General features: G+C 32.4%; 1 protein-coding gene across 6 annotated transcripts in view; it reads left to right on the top strand.

Moving 5' to 3' along the window:
- Positions 1-8,601: 8,601 nt before the first annotated feature.
- The window catches only part of CDH19 (cadherin 19), a 102,345-nt gene continuing 83,414 nt past the window's right edge, over positions 8,602-27,532 (top strand). For 2 of the 6 annotated variants that reach the window (XR_004667625.3, XM_034943966.4), the window contains exon 1: positions 8,603-8,814. The gene's annotated coding sequence lies outside the window, so the exon portion shown is untranslated. Of the gene's footprint in view, positions 8,815-27,532 lie in introns of all 6 variants that reach the window. The other 4 variants (XM_034943965.3, XM_034943964.3, XM_055102764.2 and 1 more) reach the window with 3 other exon arrangements.

Genomic DNA, 27,532 nt, shown 5'->3' with positions numbered 1-27,532 from the left:
TATGTGACGCCCAGGACTGGTGATTTACAGTTTTAAGTGGGGACAGTCGTGTGGGACTGAGCCCTTTACTTGTGAGTCTGAAGCTAACTCCATGTAGACAGTGTCAGAATTAAATGGAATTTTTGGACCCTCATTTGGTATCCTCAGTTGGAAAAAAATTAGTTGTTGCTGTTAAAAAATCTGGTGTAAGAAATTGTGAGTATAGAAAATGTTTCTTCCTATTACTAACCATTCCCTAGTTATTTGAAACACCAATTTTGTCATGTCTCATATCTCATACATGCATAAATCTGTTTCCGGCCTCCTTATTCTTTCTGTTGCTCCCTCTTCTCTATTGTTATTGCATTAATGCAGTGATGTTTGACAGTTTAGTTACCCCTCTTATCTCTTTTCAATTAATAATAACAGATTTTTCTTATGTGTCTTGCTTTAGATAACAAAAACAAATGATAAAATGCTTGGGAACTTCAGCTACCTCAATGAAGTTGGTTACAAATACATAATCTCAAATTTGCTTATCAAGCTCTAGATCCCAAATTTATCACCAAACTAAATTTAGGTATACAACCTGGACATGATAAATGTCCCTAGGATGGGGCTAATAGGGTAGAGTGGTTCGTTGAAATTAAATTTCTCAACACTGAGTTTTAGCAGAGTTCAATCTGCCTTTAAGACAATTTCATGGTGCTATAAAATTTGCCGAAATGGTACAGATGTGAACTATCTTTTGTATTAGTAAAATGGTGAAATGTAACAAAAGGAGAAACCAAGTAATATGTAAAAATACATTGAACTTTTCTCTGGGGGAAGCGTATATTAGCTATTTTTATTAGGTATGAGTATTATATTAACCAATTTATTTATTCATTCATTTTTGTCAAAAATTGTATAACTATGGCATACAGCATGTTTTGATATATGTAAGCATTGTGAGATGACTAAGTCAAGCTAATCAACATGCTTACTTCACATACCTATTATTTTTTTGTGGTGAGAATGTAAAAATTGTAATAATATATACAATATATTATTTTTAACTATAGTCACCATAACATGTAATATATATCTTGGGGATAGTCCACCTTTGTAACTGAATTAAAAAAAAAATGACCAACATCTCCCAAATTGCCCCACCTCAAACCTCTGATAGCCATCGTTCTATGCTGCCTCTGAGTTTGATGTTTTTAGATTCCATATTTTTAGATTCCTCATTATATCCTGTGATATAATGATATTTTAGGGTATTTTTTATTTTGTGCATGGCATATTTCACTTAACATAGTATACCCCAGGCTCATTCATGTTGTTGCAAACATGTTGTCCATGTTGACAGGATTTTGTTTGTTTTAAATATTATCCCATTATGTATATACAGCAAATGTTCTTTATCCTTTCATCCATTGATGGACACTTAGGTTTTTTTCTATATCTTTATTACTGTGAATAATTTTGCAATGAACATGGGAGTGAAGCTGTCTCCTCCACATACTGATTTGTTGTTTATTTGGCTATTTACACAGTACTAGGTTTGCTGAATATACGGTATTTCTATTTTTAGTTATTTGAGGAACTTCCATAATGCAATCTATAATGACTGAATTAATTTACATTCACACCAAGAGTGTGCAAAGTTCCCTTTCTCCACATCCTCACCAACACTTGTTATCTTTTGTATTTTTTCATGGTCAATCTAAACTAACCCAATCTAAGTCTGAGGTAATATTTCACTGAGCTTTTAACTTGCATCTTCCAGATGATTAGTAATATTGAGCATTTTTTTTCATATGTCTGTTGACCAACACCATGTTCATAGATGAGAAGAGTTAATATTGTTAAAATATTCATATTACCCAAAGTAATTTACAGATTCGATGCATTCTGTATTAAAATTTCAAATATATTTTTCAGATAAATTGAAAGAACCCCCAAATTTGAAAGGAACCAAAAAAGACCCCGAATAGTTAAATCAATCTTGAGAAAAAGAGAAAAACTGGAGGCATCATCCTACCTGATCTCAAAGTCTACTGATCTCAAAGTCTACTATAAAGCTACAGTAATCAAAACAGCATGGTATTAGCATAAACACAGACTCATAGACTGATGGAGCATAATAGAGAGCCCAGAAATTAGTCCACACATTTACAGTTAATTGAATTTCAACAAAGATTTCAAAAACACATAATGGGTAAGATAGTCTTTTCAATGAATGATGATGAGAAAACTATCCACATGCAGAAAAATTAAGACACTATACAAAATCAACTCAAAATTAATTAGAGACTTAAACGTAGACCTGAAACTCTAAAACTAGAAGAAAAGCTCAATAAGATTGGTGAGATATATATATGTATATATACACATATATATGTGGGAGCATGGTGTGTAATATATGCATATATATATATATATATATATATATATATATATATATACCTGCCCATATACATACAGTTTAACAATAATGTGGAGTAAAAATAGTTTAAAACACTATGCTTATTTAATATATTAATATTGCATTATTCTCTACTTTTGATTTAAATCTATTATTTTAATTTAAATATATTATTTTAATATATTATTTAAATCTATTGTTTTTTGTTTTTTGTTTTTTGTTTTTATTATACTTTAAGTTTTAGGGTACATGTGCACATTGTGCAGGTTAGTTACATATGTATACATGTGCCATGCTGGTGCACTGCACCCACTAACTTGTCATCTAGCATTAGGTATATCTCCCAATGCTATCCCTCCCCCCTCCCCGCTCCCCGCCACAGTCCCCAGAGTGTGATATTCCCCTTCCTGTATCCATGTGATCTCATTGTTCAATTCCCACCTATGAGTGAGAATATGCGGTGTTTGGTTTTTTGTTCTTGCGATAGTTTACTGAGAATGATGGTTTCCAATTTCATCCATGTCCCTACAAAGGACATGAACTCATCATTTTTTATGGCTGCATAGTATTCCATGGTGTATATGTGCCACATTTTCTTAATCCAGTCTATCATTTTTGGACATTTGGCTTGGTTCCAAGTCTTTGCTATTGTGAATAATGCCGCAATAAACATACGTGTGCATGTGTCTTTATAGCAGCATGATTTATACTCCTTTGGGTATATACCCAGTAATGGGATGGCTGGGTCAAATGGTATTTCTAGTTCTAGATCCCTGAGGAATCGCCACACTGACTTCCACAATGGTTGAACTAGTTTACAGTCCCACCAACAGTGTAAAAGTGTTCCTATTTCTCCACATCCTCTCCAGCACCTGTTGTTTCCTGACTTTTTAATGATTGCCATTCTAACTGGTGTGAGATGATATCTCATAGTGGTTTTGATTTGCATTTCTCTGATGGCCAGTGATGATGAGCATTTTTTCATGTGTTTTTTGGCTGCATAAATGTCTTCTTTTGAGAAGTGTCTGTTCATGTCCTTAGCCCACTTTTTGATGGGGTTGTTTGTTTTTTTCTTGTAAATTTGTTTGAGTTCATTGTAGATTCTGGATATTAGCCCTTTGTCAGATGAGTAGGTTGCGAAAATTTTCTCCCATGTTGTAGGTTGCCTGTTCACTCTGATGGTAGTTTCTTTTGCTGTGCAGAAGCTCTTTAGTTTAATTAGATCCCATTTGTCAATTCTGGCATTTGTTGCCATTGCTTTTGGTGTTTTGGACATGAAGTCCTTGCCCACGCCTATGTCCTGAATGGTTTTGATTTAAATTACTATTTTATTGGAAATATGATTTTCATCTTTCTACCAAGTACTACTGTCTTTATTATTACCATTAAGCATAGTAACAATAGCAGTTATTATTTAGTAGTAATAAAAATACAGGAGTTATTATCTGTCAAGAACAATGCAAAGTAACTCCCTTACATTATTACAATAACCCTGTGATTTCTCGTCTCAATAAAAATTTAATTAAATAAAAATTTACTTTATGTAATACATTGGGCTAGGGATTATAATGATAGAAACACAAGACGCTGGTCAACCATGTGTAGTCAAATAAGTGGTTGGTCAGAGTCTTGTCTTTGTATCATTATGACTTGTAGAACAATGCATTGCATAAACATAATAGGTGATGATAGACTATAGATAGATACATAGATAGATTAGAGAGATGATAGATGATAGATAACTTCACATCTTTTATAATATTACAATTCTAAATGATGCCAGAGAGAATGTTTATAATGCATGTGCATGATCTACAAATTTAAGAAGTAACCAAAATTTTATAAAAACATGGAAACTCTTCCAGAAATTAAATGTTCATATTAATATTGTCCTGGTGAAAGAAAAAGTAAAAGTTAATCTACCGTTTCAAAGAGGTTGGTGCCTAGGTGAGACGTTTCTAATAAATTCTGGTAATATAAACAGAAAACAAGGCTGACATACCTCTACACGTTTATGTCTGAATTTAAGTATTTTGGGTTGTTTGTTTGCATATTGACAATTACTAAATTATTCTTGTAATGAGCCTTTTTTGTTATTTATACATTTATTCATTGTTAATTTCTATAATGGATTTCTTCCGTCATGGAGATTATGTTGCGGCTTGGCAAATACACATACATATATATATTTCTTAAATATACTGCTCCAGAGAAAAGTCTTCTTACAAAAGAAAATAAAAACAAAACAACTTTGGGAGGCCGAGGCGGGCAGATCACGAGGTCAGGAGATCGAGACCATCCTGGCTAACACGGTGAAACCCCGCCTCTACTAAAAATACAAAAAATTAGCCGGGCATGGTGGCAGGTGCCTGTACTCCCAGCTATTAGGGAGGCTGAGGCAGGAGAATGGCTTGAACCCAAGAGGCGGAGCTTGCAGTGAGCCGAGATCGCCCCACTGCACTCCAGCCGGGGTGACCGAGCAAGACTCCGTCTCAAAAAACAAACAAACAAATAAATAAATGAATTAATTAATTAATTAAATATAAAAAGAAAAAGAAAAAAGAATGAATACAAAAAAAAGAAAATAAGGACATATATATGACAATAAAATTTTTTATTATATTAGACAAGTGGCTACTGTAACTAGAATTTAAAAGATAAATCTTCAAACCATACAAATTGTTGCCATATTCAAGACAATATTTCTTTACTCTGAGCAAAATTTGTGTAATTTTGACACAAAGTATTTTAGCATGGTTAGAAGTACATAGATTAGTGAATATTTTGTTTATTGTTCGTTCTATCATTGTGCACTTTTTTATTTCCCCATATTTATCATTGTGATATATATTCAATGTTAAAAACAGAATGGAAAACACAGCAAATTGGACTGTTGGAAAAGAATGCCATTTAATGGCAATCCATGGAGAAAATTATTATTTTTATTTTCAGCATTTTAAAAGCTATTTTACATGAATATCTGAAGTGAACACTGGACGTCTAGTTGGTTATCAACTAGATTCAACCACTCCACTCTAATTTGGGGAAATGAATCTGTTTTTCTATCAACTAACTCTTTCTCTCAGGTTCAGGAATGACAATTACTTTAAGCTTTTCTTGTTGCCATTCTTTGTTCATGCATGGACAAGTGATCGTTTTGATGAATAAGACGAAAGTGACAGTGTTTTTGAGGGCCTTGAGGAAAAGTTGGAGAACCAAACAGAGCCCAGGAACCTAGATAACTGATTGCAGTAGGAAGCCACTGGATCAACTAACCCTTAACCCTACTTTATTTCTCTATGTATACATTGAATTTCTTCATTATTCTATTCATTTTTGGATTTGATTTTGTTTGATTTTGCTATCTGCTTGCTAGTCAATAGATTTCTCATTGATATAGTGATAGCATACAGTAAATATCTGTTTTAAATGTTCTTGTATTAACATATTATAAGCTTTTCCCAAAACAACTTAAATATATTTTTAAGAACTAAAATGCTTCCAGACCATGTGAGAAGGATGTGGTCCTTAGATTATGCTATCCTGACAACACCTGATTGGACAAGGCCTAAATATCTAATTGAAGGCACATGTATAGCCTATGATATAAAGTAGGTAGACTTAAACTTTATGGTTAAATGTCTATTTTCAAGGGACAGATCAGAGTTTGCATAATGTTTGACTTTCCATTTCTGCCTGTTCAGTTAAATTCAAACTTCATTAGCCAGTCTTGTCTGCAGTTAGTCATTAGATATATATTTCTTAATTATCTGGTTTAAAAAATTGGTGGCTCTGAATTATAATACTTGAATTCAAATTTTTATTTAGAGTAACTCAATACAATCCTGGCTTCTGCAACTTCAAGCTCTGTTCCTTAGCCTGCTGGCAGGTGATAACTGTGAAATTCCCCCAGACTGCATGTGAAAATAGACCAGAATGTCACTGTGCAGCTATAAAACACCACTTGTGTTTGAGGAATTGTCCATCCTGCCACATGTTTACTGCTGTGGGGACCTCAGATAACTCTGAGTATGATAACTCTGACTTACATATGGATAGTAGTGTATTTAATTTTGAGCTTCTGTTCTTACACAGTCATGTTCCATTTACTATGTATTACCCCCCCATATATGAAAAATTAGTCAGATATATTTCTCTTGTTATAAAGAAAATGACGTAGAAGTAATCACTAAGCTGGGCCGGGTACGGTGGCTCAAGCCTGTAATCCCAGCACTTTGGGAGGCCAAGGCGGGCGGATCACGAGTCAGGAGATCGAGACCATCCTGGCTAACATGGTGAAACCCCGTCTGTACTAAAAATACAAAAAAATTAGCAGGGCGTGGTGGCGGGCGCCTGTAGTCCCAGCTACTCGGGAGGCTGAGGCAGGAGAATGGCGTGAACCTGGGAGGTGGAGCTTGCAGTGAGCCGAGATTGCGCCACTGCACTCCAGCCTGGGCGACAGAGAGAGACTCCATCTCAAAAAAAAAAAAAAAAAAAAGAAGTAATCACTAAGCTTATCTGATGACCAGTCCCCTAAGTACTTCCAAGTCTTCATTCTTGGTTGTGGCATAGCGGATGAATCTTGCTGGATCCTTGGCTATCGGCTGTTCATCTTATATCCTCTTCCAGAAAGGGCATGCATTTCTTAAGTAATTTACAGCAACTAGTGCCTGTACGTGTTTGATAATAGATTATCTATTTAATAAAATCAGTTTGCTGTTAATGATATTCTACATAAAACATGTAGTTTCACACTGTACCTTCTTTAGAAAATTTAATCCTGTCTCACTGTGGTTTCTATAGTTGCCATTGCTCTTTATTGGTACTGTAATAATCAGGGCAGCAAATTGTGACCCACCTTTGCTCCCTTAGGCTCTAAAATAAGCCTTTGGGACATCATGTTTACAGGTACACTGAGGCTCTAAACTGTGGTTTCAATTCTAAGTGCAACTGGATATTTTATAAACATCAAGATATAAATTGGCATCTCATAAAATGTTAGATTCTTACAGAAATCCTAGACTAGGTCATAGATAGAACAGTGAATTATGTAAATAAATATTTTAAACAGGTATCTCCACCTTTTTTGATACTGTAAAAAATATGAAAGGGAAAATGTATAAGAATACTTCAGAGGTTCTTTGTAAAATTTATTTTTTCCCGATTTACTAACATCTTGAAACACTTAGAAGTGTTTTTTTCTAGCTGAATGCTTTTTTCTACCTGAAAAAATAAACTTTTTCCACATTATACTGTTCCTGCTATCCACAGATCTATTCTCCCAGGTTCATCTCTTCAAGATTTGTTCATAAATTATTGATTCCTCCTAATATTCACAACCTCATAGGATGTGCATTTGTGCGTGTGTGTGCATATGTATGTGTATGTGTGTGCACATGTATGTGTATGCATGTGTGCACATGTGCATGTGTGTATATGTGTGTGCTTGAGTGTCCTACTTTACTGCCCATATAGCTTTTGCCATTTCTTTCCTCAAAAGCTAAGAGGATAGTGACCAAAATATCTATCAGAATTAACAGGATGTTTGAATAATCCTGCCCCACATAGACTTTCTTATTATATAGGTATAATTTAAGAAACTTTTAATATTTTAATGTTTCTCTAGTTTGGTTCAAAAATGGTTTTTAAGTAAATAACAGCTTGAGTAAACAGCATAGAGAATACATATGTATTTTATATTAAATAATAATAGCTTATATCAAAATCTAATAACCATGAATAAAATAAAATATTTTACATAATAATAAACCAAGGAAAAGAAAAGGACTTATTAAAGTTTAGACATTTCTCTCTCATTATGTCTTTTACTTGATTTCTGAGGAGAAATGACCGAATTAAGAAACAGCCAGAAGGCATAGACACACAGTGGAAAATGATTTCTCTTTTTAGTAAGTTTTGGGTCTGCTTTAAATTGATCATTTGTTTCATCAGCTAATCCCCAAACAGAGGGCATGTCCTCTCTACTTGCAAAATTCTTGTACGTAAGTTGAATTCTCCCTTTATCAACTCAGGCCAATAAGTGCTTTATTTTGTTTTTGCTTGTTGTTAGGGAAAAAAAAAAAAACAGATAATCAGCTCATACTACTTGCTTAGCTGTCGCATTTTAATTCCAGACTATGAATGAGCGTCAGAGTGCCCTTATGATATTTTGCACAAAAGGCTCAGTGTTTATGACTCTACTCAGAGAACCCAAAATAGCATTGAGTAAGCAGTGACATACTGACAGTGTTGTGGTACTAAAAGCACAAGCGTCTGTAACTCTGGGCAATGGGGCACATCGAGAGTTTGCTGAGAAGACTGTGAAGCAAAAAGAAGAAAGTTTTTCCTACTCTTCCTTATGTGTCCAACACGAAGTTTGCTGTTCAATTTTCACAGAACTCCTAGAAGTTGAAGTTACAAAGGTAAGACTGTGATAATCAGGCATATTATAAACTACATGCATCATCTTTAATGAGTCAATAGGTCAAAAAGTACATGACAAACTGTTGCTAGGAAAATATTCTAAAAATATTAAGGAAAATATTTACATAGGAAATAAGGAAAATATTCTAAAAATTTTAAAACCATGATGTGTACTTATACTGAACTTTCTCAAAACACGTATTTGTGAGAACAGTTCTCCATCTCTGTAATATAGATTGTTGGTGTTGGGGGGAAGTTACACCTGTGTTAGGATATTTAAAACTTCTAAAGTTTCTTAGAATAAATGAATCAACCTTTCTTTGCATGTCTTTCTTTGCACTTTTTTCTTTGTTCAGGGTTTTATTTTTTATTTATCATGTATTTACCATGTATATCAGGTAATATGAACAATAGAGTTGTCATCTTTAAGTATATGAGAAAAAATATATACAGAATAAGTATGAAAAATTTTAAGTATAATTCCAAAAAATTAAAATATTAGCATTACTATGAATAAAAACACATATATGCCTAATATTGTATAGACATATTAATTTACCTCTATGTATTATAACATTTATATGTAACACAAAAGGTAATTTCTCAAATATGAAAGATAGTATAAATTAAGAAAAGTATAAATTAGGAAAATGCATACTGTAAAAGACATTTTATATTGTTTCAATTCTAATTTGGTACATGCAATTTTAACTGAATAACTAATTATAATAAAATATTTCAAAATAAGTTTACCGAAGGAATTTAATAAATCTATTAAATATAAAAACATAAAATATTTAGCAACAAAAAAATACCTAAATAGAGTGGCAAAGGTTTTCTTTAGATTATGTCAATTTATATTTTAGCTCTATTAATTCATTTGTTGAATTAATATATCTGTAAGAAAGACATTATTTAGATAAAATATTTGAAAATTTAGTAATATATATTTATGTTTTAGATGTAGTTACAATATTAAGTAAAATTATATGCATTAATATATTCTTTTTTCAAATTCTTAATGTAATTATCAGCAGTATGCCTACTTACTATAATTTTTAATTTCAAAGAATTTAAATTTCAATGTAATGTGAACATTTATATTGACCAAATAAAATAACTAACAATTTATTTTAAAAGGAATAAGCATTTCATTATTGTCTGCAATTATTCAAAATTTTTAAGCAATCAATTTATGTCATGTAGAAACCACCAGATCTCCTTTCCTTTACATATGGTTTCCACTTTACCAAGCCTTTGTAACAGTGAACAAAATGCTCATATCATTATATAAATATCTGATTTTTACAGTCTTACACATTAGTAAATTCTTTACTTAGGCTCCAGTGAAACATTTATAATTTTAGGCACACACAAACACATCTGCATATATCGAAAAGCATATGTCTTCTACTTATATTTCTTGTTTTGTTTTGTTTTTCACTTAGGAATGTTCGTAAGGTACATTTCCTCAAGAAACATAAAAAATTTTTTGATTAAATTATCATAAATTGAAGATGCTTTAAAATGATGTGCCCAGATGCCACCTATGCATTCTTAAGAAACCAGATCCATCTTTCAGGAATTTCTCCTAATACAGCTACATATAATCTGATACATATCATCTATAACTAAATATCAACTGATCATTTTTGCCACTCATGATCTTAGCATGTACTCTTAAATATATGTTATTTTTAAAACATTACATAGCAGTATTCAGCATGTTAGTGAGTAGTAATGCATTAGGAATAAATGTGTTAAACTGTTTAAAAGGAGATATTGATCTTTCTATATAACTTCTTTACATGAGAATTTATTGCTCCTAACCAAGTGTTTGAGAACCATGCTGGTGAATAAGAAAAATTTGTTGTCATGACGATTTCCTTTAACATCCATGATCTTCTATCACCTGTATCTTTGCTCTGGTGAAACAGATTGAAGTTGAAACACAACTAAGTATGGAACGTAATAATAATCCCACAGGAATCCTTTCTATCAATGGTGAAGACAGCCCCTGATTGACAAAATGAGTGTCTTTGCAAAAGTGACTAGAAAGATGTTTGCCACTTTAAAATCAAATCAAAACAAAACAAGATAAACTGTACCCTTACAGAATTTTTTTTTTACCCACTCTCACCACCTTTCAATTGAGAGAATACAGCTAAATGCTCTAAAGCCTGTCAAAATGTGTAACAGATCAATTTCCTTTTCAAATGATGCCTACCCTCTTGAATATGCTGATATGATTCGTTAAGAGAATGCTTGTCTGAATTTAAAACATACTCTAGAATACATACCTTTGTCAAAATGTGTCACATTAATTACTCAATAATTATATTCAGAATCATCCAAGTATGTCTTAAGATTAAAGCAAAACATCATTTTTAAAAATCCTGCTTTGGCACAACAAGTGAAATTTGAAATGTTATTTTAGGACAGTGGTTTTTCAACATACCAGAGCAATAGATCCAGTTTAGCTGTTTTTTAATTCTAAGAAGTTTCATGATAAATGAAATTTGCAAATTTGCAAGATACTGTATTAAAGTGGGGATAATTTTGACACATCAGTCATGTCTTAAAATAACCTAGGCAGTTTTATCTATGTGCAAAATTTAGAAATGTCATTCCTGTGGAAATGAGCAAATTATAAATACATCACAGAAAAGAAGTCGCTATTTTTTTGTCTTTAAGTTGTTTTATAGTTAAATTGTGTCAGAGAGTTTGCCATCTATTTTATTCCTAAAAAGGCCTGGTGGAGAATATATGACTTTCCTTGATGGAGAGATAATACTACTAAACATAAAGATAAACATAAAATGTAACTAGAATAATAATAAAGGCAAAGAGAAAAGGTATAGATACATCTCTGAATTTTCAAGAGAGTAGTGTCATTTGTCACTAAGCAAATACTTCTTGACAGTGCTTGAAATTGTTCTTGAACTGGTAAAGCAAAATGTAACTCTTACCCCATAGTATTTGATGAGAAATAAATGGGCTATAATGTCACTCGTCAGGTGGATATAATTCCCCTTCTTCTAAATAACACTTTTCTTTGGGAGACTATGTAAGACATTGGTTTATTTTTGATTATTTTCTCTCTTTTATCGAATGCTTATAGAATAACCCAACCCTGTAGGCATATGAGGATTTGACTCCAAATTTATTGGTTAATAATAAATAAGCATATTGATGTTTTCACACACATATGTGTACCTGGCTACACATTTCTCTATTAAGAGATAATTTTGAATGCATGTGTATACTCCTTTGATAATTTCAAGACCACATGAATTATTTATAAAACTTTCATGTCATTTTATACAATATGGATTTAATAAAACCACTTACATGAAATTTAATTTAAAGTATTTTTAAAGATACAAAGCGATGTTGTCATTTTGTGTACATGTCTGTGTATTGCATTTTTAAACCAGTGTTTAAAACATACAATTCTTAACTCACAAATATGATTTTTATGAGATTATAATCATGTCATTGGGATTTTTTTGTGCATAAAAAAGGAAAAAGCAATAGACTTTTAAGAGAGTGAGTTAAATATTAAAAATCTCAGCAAGACATTACTTAACTGACTCTTAAATATTATGAAACAAAACATTAGAACTTTAGGGTTGCGAGATTTTTAAAAAATGAAGTAAGGAATTATTTTATATAAAACATCATCCCTTTCAACAGCATATACTAGCTGTCTGTATGCTTATTGACAATTTGGTGCAGGTTCAGAGTCCACATAATTTAAAATTTTAGGAATAAAGTCACATTTATTTATTCAATAATCCCAGTCACGCATTTAGATTGTACTAAATGCTGTTACATTTAAGTACTAAAAGAAAGTATGTTTATTCTATCTGGCACAAATTTCAAAGGATTTGCAAACTTAAGATATCCTATCTATCTTTATTTTTAAATCCAGCTTGTAACATGAATTAACTATATTCACGACTGTTTCATAAACGTTCATGACTGTTTTCCTTCCTTAAGTTGATACATATTTTTAACCCATTACATACAACCCTTGGACGTATACTTTACTGTCTTCTGTGTTTAAAAAACTCAAAACACTTCTGTTTTGTTTTATACCATACACATTTTTGTTTATAATTAAGGTGATATTCTTGAATTTCTCATTTTGGGAATTAAAAAGTAGAAATTTATTTATCCTAAATTCATGTCATTAATGTTAAAATAATTTATTAATCTGTTATAGGATGTTTTCAATATTTATTTTTTATTGAAAATTGACAATTTATAATTGAATAAATTTATGAGACATAAACTGATGTTAGAATTCATGAAAACAATGTGGAATGATTAAATCACGCTAGTTAATATATCCATCACCTCAAATATTTAACATTTTTTGTGGTGAGAACATTTGAACTTTGCTCTCTTAGGAATTTTGAAATGTAGAATACTCTACTATTAACTGTATTCGCCACACTGTCTAATAGAACCCCTTCTGAAACGTGAAACATACTCCTCCTGTCTGAGATTTGACCTTCATTTCCTCATCTGCCCCACCCCACCAGCCTCTGTAAATACCAGTCTACTTTATGCCTCTATGATTTCCATTGTTTTAGATTCCACATAAAGATGACAAAATGTGATATTTCTCTTTCCGTGCTGGCTGAATATTACTTAGTCATTCTTCATACACAGCTCATAGCAGACAATTAAAAAAAATCCCCAAAATATGCAATAATAGCATTAAACATTGCGCTAACCTAGTCCATCTGGCACCACGTTTTATGTTGACAATACCTTTTCATGATTAAATACTCTGAATAAACTCAACAAAATAAAGTTTTACAAATATGAATTTAAGTTAATATGCAGAAAATATAAAAAATAAATATAAAACAAGTGATACAATTTTTTACATTATATCCTTTATGAAAGAGGCTAAACATTCAATTTTATATTATACAATTTGAAACTAAAATAATTCTTATCTTGAGATTGAATTCCAAAATATTTCGTATCAAAATAATAATATATTCTTATTTACCTTTTATAGCATGTCTTTGAAGTGTACTTTCCATTTTAGTATTCTATATTTTATTATAGCTTCAATTAAATTTTTACTTTCTAACTCTGAGTTTCAGGGGGTACATGTGCTAGCTTGTTACATGTGTAAATTGCATGTTGCTGCGGTTTAGTGTACAAATTATATCATCATCCAGGTAGTGATAATACTACCTGACAGATAGTTTTTTGATTTTCGCCCTCTCCTCACCCCACCCTGAAGTAGGCTCCAGTGTCTATTACTGTGCTGTCCATGTGTACTCAATGTTAAGTTTTCCACTTATAAGTGAGAACATGCAGTATTTGATTTTCTGTTCTTGCATTAGTTTGCTTGAGATAATGGCCTCCAGTTCCATCCTATTGGGGCAAAGGACATGATCTCATTTTTATGGCTGTATAGTATTCCATTGTGTAAATGTGTCAAATTTCCTTATTATGTCCATTGTTGATGAGCATCCAGGTTGATTCCATGTCTTTCCTATTGTGAAAAGTGCTGTGATGAACATATTTGTGCATATATCTTTATGGTAGAACTATATATTCCTTCGAATATATAGTTAATAATCCACTACTAGGATTGCTGAGTTGAATGGTAGTGATATAATCCACTACTAGGATTGCTGAGTTGAATGGTAGTGATATAATCCACTACTAGGGTTGCCGAGTTGAATGGTAGTTCTAAGATCTTTGAGATATCTCCAAACTGCTTTTCATAGTGGCTGAACTAATTTACATTCATATCAGCAGTGTGTAAGAATTCCCTTTTCTATGCAAATTTGCCAGCATCTGTTATATTCTGACATAGTAATAGCCATTCTGACTGGCGTGAGATGGTATCTCATTGTGACCTTGATTTGCATTTCTCTAATGATTAGTGATATTTGGAATTTTTTTTTTATACTTTAAGTTCTAGGGTACATGTGCACCACGTGCAGGTTTGTTACATATGTATACATGTGCCATGTTGGTGTGCTGCACCCATTAACTCGTCATTTACATTAGGTATATCTCCTAATGCTATCCTTCCCCCTTCCTCCCACCCCATGACAGGCCCAGGTGTGTGATGTTCCCCTTCCTGTGTCCAGGTGTTCTCATTTTTTAATAGGCTTGTTGGCTGTGTGCATGTCTTCTTTTGAGAAGCCTCTGTTCATATCCTTTGCCCATGTTTAAATGGGGTTGTTTGTTTTTTGCTTGCTGATTTGTTTAAGTACCTTATAGATTCTGGATGTGTCGGATGAATAGTTTGCAAATATTTTCTCTGATTCTGTGTGTTGTCTGTTTGCTCCGTTGATACTTTCTTTTGCTGTGCAGAAGCTCTTTAGTTTGATTAGGTCCCACATGTCAATTTTAATTTTTGTTCCAATCACTTTTGGAGTCTGTTATGGAATCTTTGCCAGGGCCTATGTCCAGAATAGTATTTCCTAGGTTTTCTCCTAGGGTGTTTATAGTTGTAGGATTTACATTTAAGTATTTAATCTGTACTGATTTTTTTATATGGTGGAAGGAAGGGGTCCAGTTTAAATCTTCTGAATATGCCTAGCCAGTTATCCCAGCACCATTTATTTAAAAGGAGTCCTTTCCCCATTGCTTATTATGGATGGCTTCATCAAAGATCAGATGGTTGTGGATATGCAGCCTCTGGGTTCTCTAACCAGTTCTATTGGTCTATGAGTCTGTTTTTGTACCAGTACCATACTGTTTTAATTACTGTAACCTTGTAGTACACTTTTAAGTCAGGTAGTGTGGTTCTTCCAGCTTTTTTTTTTTTTTTTAACTTAAGATTGCTTTGGCTCTTTGGGCTCTTTTGTGGTTTCCTGTGAACATTAGTATGCTTTTTAAAAAAATTTTGTGATGAATGTCTTTGGTAGTTTGATAAAAATAGCATTGAAACTGTAAATTGCTTGAGGATTATGGTCATTTTAACAATATTGATTAATCCTATCCATGAACATGGAATGTTTTTTCATTTATTTGTGTCCTCTTTGATTTTCAGTAACTTTTGTAACTCTCATTATAGAGAAATTACACCTCCCTGACTAGCTGTATTCCTAGGTATTTTATTCTATTTGTGGCTATTTGAGTGGGATTGTGGTCTTGATTTGGCTCTCAGCATGGATGTTATCAGTATATAGAAATGTTACTGATTTTTGTATCTTGATATTATATCCCAAAACTTTGTTGAAATTTTAATGAGATCTAGGAACCTCTGGGCAGACTTTTCTAGGTATAGAATCATATTAGCTGTGAAGAGAGATATTTTGACATTATCTCTTCCTATATGTTTGTGTTTTAATTCTTTATCTTGACTTATTTCTCTGGTTAGGACTTCCAAAGCTATATTAAATAGGAGTGGTGAGAGTCAGCATCCTTGTCTTGTTCCAGTTCTCAAGGGAAATGTTTCCAGCACTTGCCCATTCAGTATCATGTTTGCTGTGAATTTGTCATAGATGGCTCTTATTATTTTTCAGGTATGTCCCTTTTATGCCTTTTTTTCAGGGTTTTTAATATGAAGAGATATTAAATGTTATCAGAAGCTTTTCTGTGTGTATGGACATCATCATGTGATTTTTGTTTCTAGTTCTGCTTATGTTATGAATCACATTTATCTATTTACATATGTTAAACAAATCTTGCATCCCAGGAAAAAAGGTAATTTTATCATGATGGATTGAATTTGATATGTTGCTGTATTTGGTTTGTTAGTATTTTGTTGAGGACTTTTGAATCTATGTTCACCAGGACATTGGCCTGAAGTTTTCTTCTGTTGTTGAGTCTCTGACAGATTTTGGTATTAGAATGATGCCGGCCTTATAGAATGAGTTAGAAAGGAATCCATCCTCCTCAAATTTTTGAAATAGTTTCAGTAAAATTGATACCCCCTCTTCTTTATAGTATCTGGTATAATTTGGCTGTGAATTCGTCTAGTCCAAGGCTTTTCCTGTTGGGTAGGTTTTTTATTACTGATTCAATTTTGGAACTCACTATTGATCTGTTTCAATTTCTTCCTGATTCAATCTTGGGTGGTTGTAAGTTTCCAGGAATTTATCAATGTCTTCTAGGTTTTCTACTATGTGTGCATAGAGTCTCTCAGGTTTTTTTGTTTTTTTTTTCTGTGGGGCCAGTGGTAATGTCCCTTTGGACATTTCCAGTCTTGTTTATTTGGATCCTTTTTTTTTCTTTATTAGTCTTCTAGTACTATACTAATCTTATTTATTCTTTCAAAGAACAACTTTGGTTTTGTTGATGTTATATGTGTTTTTCATGTCTCCATTTCTTTCAGCTCAGCTAGCTATTTTTTATGTTAACTCTGGGGTTGGTTTGCTCTTGTTTTTGTATTTCCTCTAGGTGTGATGTTACGTTATTAAGTAAAGATCTTTCTAACTTTTTGATATGGACATTTAAGACTAATAAACTTTCCTCTTAACACTGCTTTAGCAGTGTTCCAGAGATTCTGGTATGTTGTGTCTATATTTTCATTAGTTTCAAAGAACTTCTTCCTTTCTGCCTTAATTTCATTATTGACCTGAAGGTCATTCAGGAGCAATTTGTTTAATTTCCATGTAACTGTATGGTTTGAGTGATTTTCTTTTTTTTAAATTTAATTTTATTTATTATTATTATACTTTAAGTTTTAGGGTACATGTGCACAATATGCAGGTAAGTTACATATGTGTACATGTGCCATGCTGGTGCGCTGCACCCACTAACTCGTCATCTAGCATTAGGTATATCTCCCAATGCTATCCCTCCCCCCTCCCCCCACCCCACAACAGTCCCCAGAGTGTGATGTTCCCCTTCCTGTGTCCATGTGTTCTCATTGTTCAATTCCCACCTATGAGTGAGAATATGCGGTGTTTGGTTTTTTGTTCTTGCGATAGTTTACTGAGAATGATGATTTCCAATTTCATCCATGTCCCTACAAAGGACATGAGCTCATCATTTTTTATGGCTGCATAGTATTCCATGGTGTATATGTGCCACATTTTCTTAATCCAGTCTATCATTGTTGGACATTTGGGTATTTATTTTTATTGTTATTGCACTGTGTTCCAAGATTGTGATTCATATGACTTTGGGCTTTTTGAATATGTTGAGAATTGCTTTATGGCCAAGTGTGTGGTTGATTTTAGAGCATGTGCCATATGTACATAAGAAGAATGTATATTCTACTGTTGTTTGATGGACTGCTCTGTAGTTGTCTGTTAGTTCCATTTGGTAAAGTGTCAAGTTTAGGTTCTGAATATCTTTATTAGTTTTCTAACTCATTAGTGTGTCTGATACTGTCATTGGGGTGTTAAAGTCTCCCAATTATGATTGTGTGGTTATCTAAGTTTCTTCGTAGGTCTTCAATACCTTGGTTTCTAAATCTTGGTTCTCCAGTGTTGGGTGCATATGTATTTAGTATAATTAAGTCTTCTTGTTGAAATGAACCCTTTATCATTATGTAATGCCGATTTTTGTCATTTTTGATAGTTGTCTGTTTTGTCTGAAAGAATAATAGTAGCTCCTGCTCTTTCTTGTTTTCTGTTTGCTTGATAGATCTTTCTCCATTCCTCTACTTTGAGCCTGTGGGTGTCATTGTACATGAAACAGATATTTTTAATTCAGCACACAGTTGGGTCTTTAAAAAGTGGGGCATTTAGCCCATTTTCATTCAGCACATTATCTGTCTTCTAAAAAATCTTCATTAACTCCAAACCTCTCATTGCTATCATCCCAACTCTCTGTTTTCCCTCTCTCAGCAACTTCTTCGAAAGACTACTTTGGATTGTGGAACTTCATTCTTAACCTCCAGTTACCCTTCAATTCATTATTTCTGTTTCCTGAGATTCACTCCTAAAACTTCTCTTCAGCTATACAGCAAATTATTAATTTTTCTTAATTGAAGGCCGATATAAAAGATCAGAATTGGAAACTTATGGTGTACATTAGTGGAAGAAATAAGCAGAATTATTCTTTATGTTGTGGTCTCTCAGTGACAAATTAGAAAATATATATATTTTTGTGTTCATCTGTTAACACTAGTTTATTTTTTAATAAAATGTGATGTAGAACTCTACTTTCTTGATACCCTGAGGTTTTTTCGACTACTAAGTTTTTCTACTATGCAAGTCTCCAAATATCTTTGCCATAATCCTATCCAACATCTTTAAACACTTAAGAGAACTTATATGTCAAAAAGTACACGGCTTATCTCAGCAATTAGGTTTTAAGTTTAGACACAATAAATAATACATTGATAAATTTTTTTGTATAAGAACATTTTAGATATCAATTTATTTCTTTAAGATAAAGTCACAGATGTGAGATTGAAAATAAAATGACTTTCAGTATTTAACACTCCAGAAACATTATTGGTTACTTTCAAAAATACAATTCCTATTTATTTTGCTGTTATTATAAACAATTTATAACAAGAATTTATGAACTAAGGCCAATAAGTATATGGAAAAATTTTCAACATCACTAATCATCAGGGAAATGCAAATCAAAATCACAATGAGATATTATTTCACCCCAGTTAGAATGTCCATTATCAAAAAGTCTAAAAAAAAAATACTGTTGTGAATGTGGAGAAAATGAAACTCCTTCATTGTTGGTGAGAAGGTAAAATAGTACAGCCATTATGTAAAACAGTATGAAGGTTTCTCCAAAAACTAAAAATAGAACTAGATAGAAGTAGTATATGATTCAACAATCTCACTACTGTGTATTTATTGAAATGAAAGAACATCAGTATATTGAAAATATATCTGCATTCCAATGTGTATTGCAATATATGTATTGCAATTCACAATAGCCAATATATGGAAGAAAACTAAGTGTCCATCAAGAAATAAAAGAATAAATAAAATGTGGTGTATATACACAATGAAATACTATTCAGCCATAGAAAAGAATGAAATTCTATCATTCACAGCAACATGGATGAACCTGGACTGCATTACTTTAAGTGAAATAGGTCAGGCACAGAAAGATAAACACTGCAAGTTCTAACTCTTATTTGAAAGCTAGAATAAAATTAAGCTAAGAGAAATAGAGTGAAGAATTATGATTATTAGAGAAAGGAAAGAATGGAAGAAGGGGAAATGGGGAAAGATTGTTTAATAGATATAAAATTATGGCTAGAGAGAGGAGGAACAAATTCGGCTTTTCTATAGCACTGTACAGTGAATATAGTTAACAATAATTTAATTTATACTTTTTAAAAAGCTAGGAGAGGATACAGAATGTTCCTAACACATACACACAAAGATAAATGTTTGAGGTGATTGTTGTCCTAATTACCCTGATTTTATCATTACACATTGAATACATGTATCAAAATATCACTCTGTATCCCATAAATATGTACAATTATTTGTTCATATTTGAATATGTACAAAATAAAGATTTTAAAATTATTATGAATTAAGAACTTAGAGGTAATAGGAGGTAAATGAATTTACTTGAGGGATTTAAGACATAGAATTGATTATAGTTCATCTCTAGTCAGGCTTCATGCTCAAATGTATGTATATGGGAGGTTAGCTGAAGGAAACATTAGAGAAGAACCTTTTATTCAAGTGTGAGCTTTCAACAGGATGCTGATTTCATTAAGGGAAAGAAGGAACATAAAGATTAGGTGGAAGGGTGAATAGAAAGTAAGAATTTCAGTATGCACTTTGAAATGCCTCGTGGTAAGTAGTTCTGTAGGTCTGGAGATTAGAAAAGAGATAAATATGGATTGCTTAGACTGTTTTGTGATGCTTCAGTAGGCGGATATTCACTGAAGCCACATAATCTGAAGATATTATGTCTAGAATGTGCAAAAAATGTCTTCAAAATAGAACCCCAAGATTTAATTTTCCTCAAATACCAGTATGACTTTTCAGGAATGTTTTTTCCATTAAAGTAAATAGGAAAGAAGGTAAATAGAATTCAACTTGTAAGTTGCTAGATTATCAATGATTTTCAAAATCTATATTCGGACGTGACAGTGACAATATAAGGTAAGAATTTTAACCTTCTGCTAAATTAAAATTCTATCTAAACTCTCTTAGTTTTTATAAGTATTTATGATAGATTTGTACTGTTGTCTACTGCCAAATCTGAAAATTTTACATAATAGAAACTATGCACACTAATCTTCGGTGTATACACCTAAAATCATTTGTAAATGATCATAGCAAATATTTCCCGTTTTCAATCATTCTGACTTGGAAGGAGCCCTCTCCTGCATGGCTTAAATAGCATTTATATTGAGAGCTGCTCCTTTGATGATTCTTGTAGCAATGGGTGATTACCAGTGATTATCTTATGCACTCCAGGAACTGATTAATAAGCATTTATTTAAAGAAGTCAGACATTATAAGTATTTAAATAAATCACATGTTTATATGACATGAGGACCTTTATTAAACACTTGATATATTCTAACTACAGTTTCTGTTATTTTTAATGGGATTTATCCAGAAGATCTAGAGGTTACATTTATTAAATCATCTTGCAGTTGAAGATACTCAATCTGAGATTGTTTAAGAATCTTGACTAGTGTCATGAAACTATCGTATCATGGAGGTACAAATCATTACATTTTATGCAGATTCTACTTACCAGTCAACATTGACTTAATGTTACAAAATGAGAACTTAAAAAGTAATACATAAAAAAAAATCACTGCTGATTATCCTCTTGAGGAAGAAAGGGAAAATGATAGACCCCAAACAGGATTAGGTGGAAGATACAGACCCGCAAAATCCAACATGATTATGCCATGCTCCTTCATCTTACAGGGAAGTCTGCAAGGAAGTGTTTATATAACACAGCAGGCTCACCATGCTTTTAAATGAACTATGGAAAAATATGAGAAATTTCATTTATATTTATGCTTTACTTCATTCTTTTGCATTTCAATTTTGAGTTCATTTTAGGAAATACTTTACATAGTGATAACATTTGTGTTTGTGAATCATTAGTATATAAATACATATACAAATATTGGGGTTCACCAGCAGTATTTCTTTCTGATAGAAGAATAAATTATGAAAAGTTTGAAAAACACTGTTCTATAAATAAGTGTTAACCAACTTCTACATGCATTTTCTTTTTTTTTTTTTAAAGATATACATATTCCAGAAAATGGCTTCTGCAAAGACATTGGTTAAAGGTACCAGCTCTAAAGAAAGCAAAATTCTTTGTCTTAATTCCAATCCCACCAATTGCTTTATGGCTAAGACAAGTTACTTAACTTCAATATGCTCAGTATCTGCATTTATAGAATAGCAACATAATAGAACATATACTATAGAATTATTGTAAGACAAGTCAATTAAGGAATGCCATTATCTTTGCATAGTAATCATCACAGAGTAAACACTCAGTATGGTTGACAAGATGGTGATGGTGATGATATTTCATGAAAATATTTACCGTAAAGTCATCTTTGAGGCTTGTTAAAAAAAATACCCAGCTCATGAATCAGTAGCTGTGGAGTGGGATTATCTGTTTTGTCAAGCTTTTGAAATGATTCTATGTTTCTGTGGAAACAATTTCCCTGAAATTGAGGGATCAAACTAACCCTTATTTGTCTATATATTTATTTAAAGATTGAGGTATTCTCCACATTCACAATAAAATTTTAAACTAAATATGAGGTCTAACAAATAAAATAATAATAGTTTTGTCATATTTGTTCATTTGTTAAAGTCACAATTACTGCTATTGTCAAATAAAGTGCTTTTGCAGGCTTGGATCAAATGATTTTTATATTTCACTCAGTTCATGTGAATCAGATTTATGTGGTTCTGTGATATAATTATATTAATTTTTAGATTTTGTACTGATTCTACAAAACACAAACATATATATACATAAAGAAAGGCAAATTAACAAAGTGCATGACTTTAGTTTTCTTTTTCCATTCACGAAGGATTGTGTGTTTTATAAAATCATGTTTATATTATATCTTTTCCATAACAAAATAATACTTTCTATACCATTTGGCAGTGGTGCTTACTAAGTATTATTTTTGATAGTAGAGTAAATTTATAGATATTACAGTTATAGAGAGATGTGCTGAAAGGACAACTGATAATTGGAGAAAGGAACATTTGGATGATATGTTTGTCTAGGTATTATGTAGCTACTATCACAACATCAGCAAAAACTGTCAAATTGAATACAATGGTTTATTTACTATACTAAGCAGTGGCTAAAAAGAGTTTCAACAAGTGCAAAGTGAAACTATATCTTCATAATGAAAGCATAAGAACAAAGAAATAAATACTGTTAGAAATTCTTGGGAAAATGAAATACACTGTTGGTTCGAAGAAAAATATGTAATCCTTCATGTTGCCTTTACAGATATATATATATGTGTGTATATATATATGTATATATATTCAAATATATATATTCATTCAATTTGTCAAATATAATTTACGTGATAAACATGGTTAACTAACATAATGTTTGATCATTATTCTGAACAATGTTTTAGGAAAAAACAGTCTTTGAATAATTTTATGACTATGGAATTTCCCACTCTACATGTATGGTAATTGGTGGTTTTGTTAAACCATCATGATTTATTTGAAGGTTCATGAAATTTTCAGTCTACCTTATTCATCAACCTTTAAAGATTTTTATTTTTACTTTTTAAAATTTTTCTTGTGTTGTTATTATTGTTGGAAGTAGGAAGCATTATTTGTTTATTCTCTGCTTTCTAAAAAAGCTGTTAATTCATTAATCATCAAAAGAAGCCTGGGATGTATGATTCCCTAATCAGTAGTTTAGTGGTGTATCTGCATATATTCCACTTCGGTCTTCAAACTGTAACTTTAAGTGAAACACTGTGTAATAAAACCAATTTTATCAGAGGCTAATTGAGATAAACGAGAGTTTAGTCCCTATGACATATTTCTGGTAACAAAAACTTCACTAAACTTATAAATAAGGACCAAAACATTTCTAATATTAAACACTGAAATAAATCTGAGCTGTATATATATATAGATATATATGATTAGTAAAAACGAGTAAGATCATTATTTACCGAATTTTGGGCGAATCAGTGAGTGACTGGCAGTTGTAGTGGTGATGGGTTAAATCAAGAAATGAATGTTTGCAAAACAAAGATTGTCAGGATCACCTCTGGCCACCACGAAGTTCAAACACAAGAATTAACAAATAACAGCTGGCTCGCTGAACTCTTTCCTACCCAGCATAGTTTATTGTCCTGCATTTGTATGATGATCATGTACTTTACAAATCTTCATTTTACAATAATTTGTATTCGTTCATTTTCCAACCTGGTTATTCCAGTTCAGGGCCATGGGTGACAGGAGCCTATCCCAGAAACCCAGGGAGATTGGTGGGAACCAACCCTAGACAGGGTGCCATCCCATTGCAGGATCACCCTCACATGGTCACACTCACTCAGACTAGGACCTTGTAGATGAACAACCAACCTGATGTGCACAGCTTTGGGAAGTGGGAAGTGACTGGAGGATCCACATAATCCCACGCAGACATGGGGGGAATGTGCAGACTCAACACAGATAGTGGCTCTGGCAGTGAATCAACTTTTTTCTCATCAATATTACACTGAAATGAAATTCAACAAAATGACATTTTTTGAGGAGTTGTTGTACAAGCTCACCTTGATCTTTCTTCTCTTTTGAAATGAATATAATATTTACTGTATCATTGAATTATGAGACAAATTACTAAGAGAACAGATGAGTACCATTATGGCATTAGAGACACAGTTGATTTTGTTAGTCTGGGAGCTAGGCTATTACAGTAACCAATTAACCTTCCATTTCTCAGCAACCTCCTACCACAAACATCGGGTGGGAGTTAGTGGGGGAAGTGTATCCAAGTTTCACAGTCACTCAGTGACCCAGGCTTGGTAGAGGCTCCACCATCCTTCAACTACTGATTGCCAAACTAGGAAGCAATAAAGACGAGACAATTATTCATAGGCTTTTCAGTGTTTCAGTTTGAAAATGGTGTACATCACTTTTACTCATATCTTGTTAGTAAAACCAGTCATGTAACCTTGTGCAATTGCAAGAGACATATTGGTAAACAATTATATATCTACCACAGTAACCAAAACATTTTAGTTCTTCTTTTTTTATTTGTTTTATATACCAGTCATAGCCATTTCATCCGATTAGTCATTCAGAAGTTAGGGACAGTTTATGAGATCTTAAAAATCTGAACCTAAGCTTTTCTTAGAGTGATGGAGTGGAAGGAAGAATATCATGATAGCAATCGCAGTTCCTTCTGAGTCTGGAGTAACCAGCACCAGTTAGCATTGTCACTTGTGATTTTTGAAGGTATCTTAACCTCTGCGTTTCCCAACTCTCATTTGACACTCCTAACCAGGCAATTTCTTTTGACATCCAATTGGTCATTAAGTTTTGTCAATTCTGCCTCCATGTTATTATTGATTCTCTTACTTATATTGTCCTTTGCTGAAGAGCAGGATTAGTCAGAGTGCTGGGATGAAATATCACCTTCAAGAAGGCAATAGAAGGTCATGGATCTAGGGTGTTTGATGGAGAAACAGAACAATTATTTCAATGTCCTGGTAATGCAGGTGCTTCTGAGCACTGATTAGAAGATCCAAATAATTTCTTTTAAGACTAAAATCATATTGTAACTAACTAATAAAATTAAAATGTTAATATAAGATAAAAATAGATTAAATAAAAGGATAGGCATGGAAGTGGGAATAAAGTCAATAGGTAATACGCATTCCAAAAGATATTCCAGCCACAACAATTCAAGAAGGGGATTTATTTTTTCTTAACATTGTTTTAATATTAATTTTCTTGCTTCTGTGTTTAACTACACAGACAAGATTTAAATAAATTCACAAAAATACAGAGTACCTTTTTGAAATGAGCATTGAGACAATGTTAGTATCATTTTTTAAAATAGACTTCACCACATAGTGTAAAATCTGCCACTAACTCTCCATGTTAACTCCTCTATATGGTACTACAGAGGTGCTTTTGGAATGAAAGGGGACTGTTTATAGACACTTTGTGGCTTCCTTCTTTTTTTTTTTTCCTTTTTATAAAGAATCTCTCAAATTAGAAGAAAGATAGGTGATATTCTCTAACTACTTCCCCGTTTAAATATTACCACTCCAGTCCCCCAGAGCCATGTGTTCCTATTTGTTTCACACGAAGGCTTTATAGTATTTGCTTGCTTCATGTGTTCACTTCCCAAGAGGAGAGGTAAGATGTGTTTTTAAATTGATGAAGAGAAACTCTTATTCTTATTTTTTAGTAGCATTTTCAAAACCTTTAAGTTTTTCTGTTTTTCTTTGTTTTGGGAAAGGTTTGGAACTCTCTGATCACCACAAATTCTAAGTCTATGATATATCATTTTGGCCACGCCTACTCAATATTTTTCTAAAAATGGAGACATTATATTAATTGCCATCTGTTTTTCTCTATGAGAAGCTGGGCTTAGTTGGGCTCAATATTTCAGCTTTCCATGAGCTTTCCGGAATACATTATATTTTTACAAGTTTTCACAGATGGAATAATTAGCTTTATGTAACCAAGAAGAGGTCATAGAAAAGACAATTTCTAATTAGATTCAGTTTCAAACTGCATAAGTGCATAGATTATAATATTTTTCATCCCTTAAGTCATAATTAGTCTTCTTTGAAAATATAATTGTTCTGAGTCACACTGGGCTCATTTTCAGCTTATATATGTCCATGCAATATCATGTATTGCTTCAAGCATGATAATATGTATCTGTCATAGTCACTTAACCATGCTTAGAAAAAAAATAATGACATTCAAATAATTTGAAAATACATGTGGAACATATACATCAGGGAAAATATATACTAAAGTGTTTTTGCAATAGTCATTTACAAAGCTTTTTATGTGTGTATATTTTTAGCAGAAATGAAAATAGCTGAATATTTCGACCTTGAGAAATGCAGAAATCACTAGATGCTTATTATTCACCTGTCAATAGCTATTTTCATGTAGCTCACTAAAAGCATTTAACTCTTAATACGTGCCGGACAGTATTTTGGATGCAGCAACTCATTTCATCAAGAACACAGACCTTGAGAGGCATAATAATTATCCTCAATTTTCACATGAGACAACTGAGACAACCAGAGGTCGAGCTATTCGTCCAAGGTGATGGAACTAGCAAGTGTTGGTGTTGAGTTAGTTATTCAGCCATCCTTGCTCCACATGTGCTACTCTTATCTCCAGCAAACTGTCTTTAGAACATTCCATCTCAAACTATTTGGGAAAATAACCCGAAAGTCAGTAGAGAGTGCCTCTCTTGGTCTTTACTATGGTGCAAAATAACATTTATTTATATAAAATCAATTTATATTATACATATCCAGGACTTCTTCCCTGCATTTGTCTACAACTTTTTTCCTTCAATTAAAGAAATTATATTGTATGTGTTCCGTTTCTTTATTTCACTTGACAATTATGGCACCAAATTATGTGGCTGCTGAGTAACAACATGTTGACATAAATTTTTTAATGTTTGTATTCAACGGTTGGTCGTTTGTTCAACTGTGAGACCAATTTTATGTACCTCCTCCCAGTGAATGGATTTTGGCTATTGAGAGTGTTTACAGTGCTTTTTAATTGTACATGAAAACTAAAAATAAAGACAGGTTTA

This window comes from Pan paniscus, chromosome 17 (assembly GCF_029289425.2).
Source record: "Pan paniscus chromosome 17, NHGRI_mPanPan1-v2.0_pri, whole genome shotgun sequence".
In the NCBI taxonomy this organism is placed as follows: Eukaryota; Metazoa; Chordata; class Mammalia; order Primates; family Hominidae; genus Pan; species Pan paniscus.
This window is presented reverse-complemented; position numbering and strand designations above follow the sequence as displayed.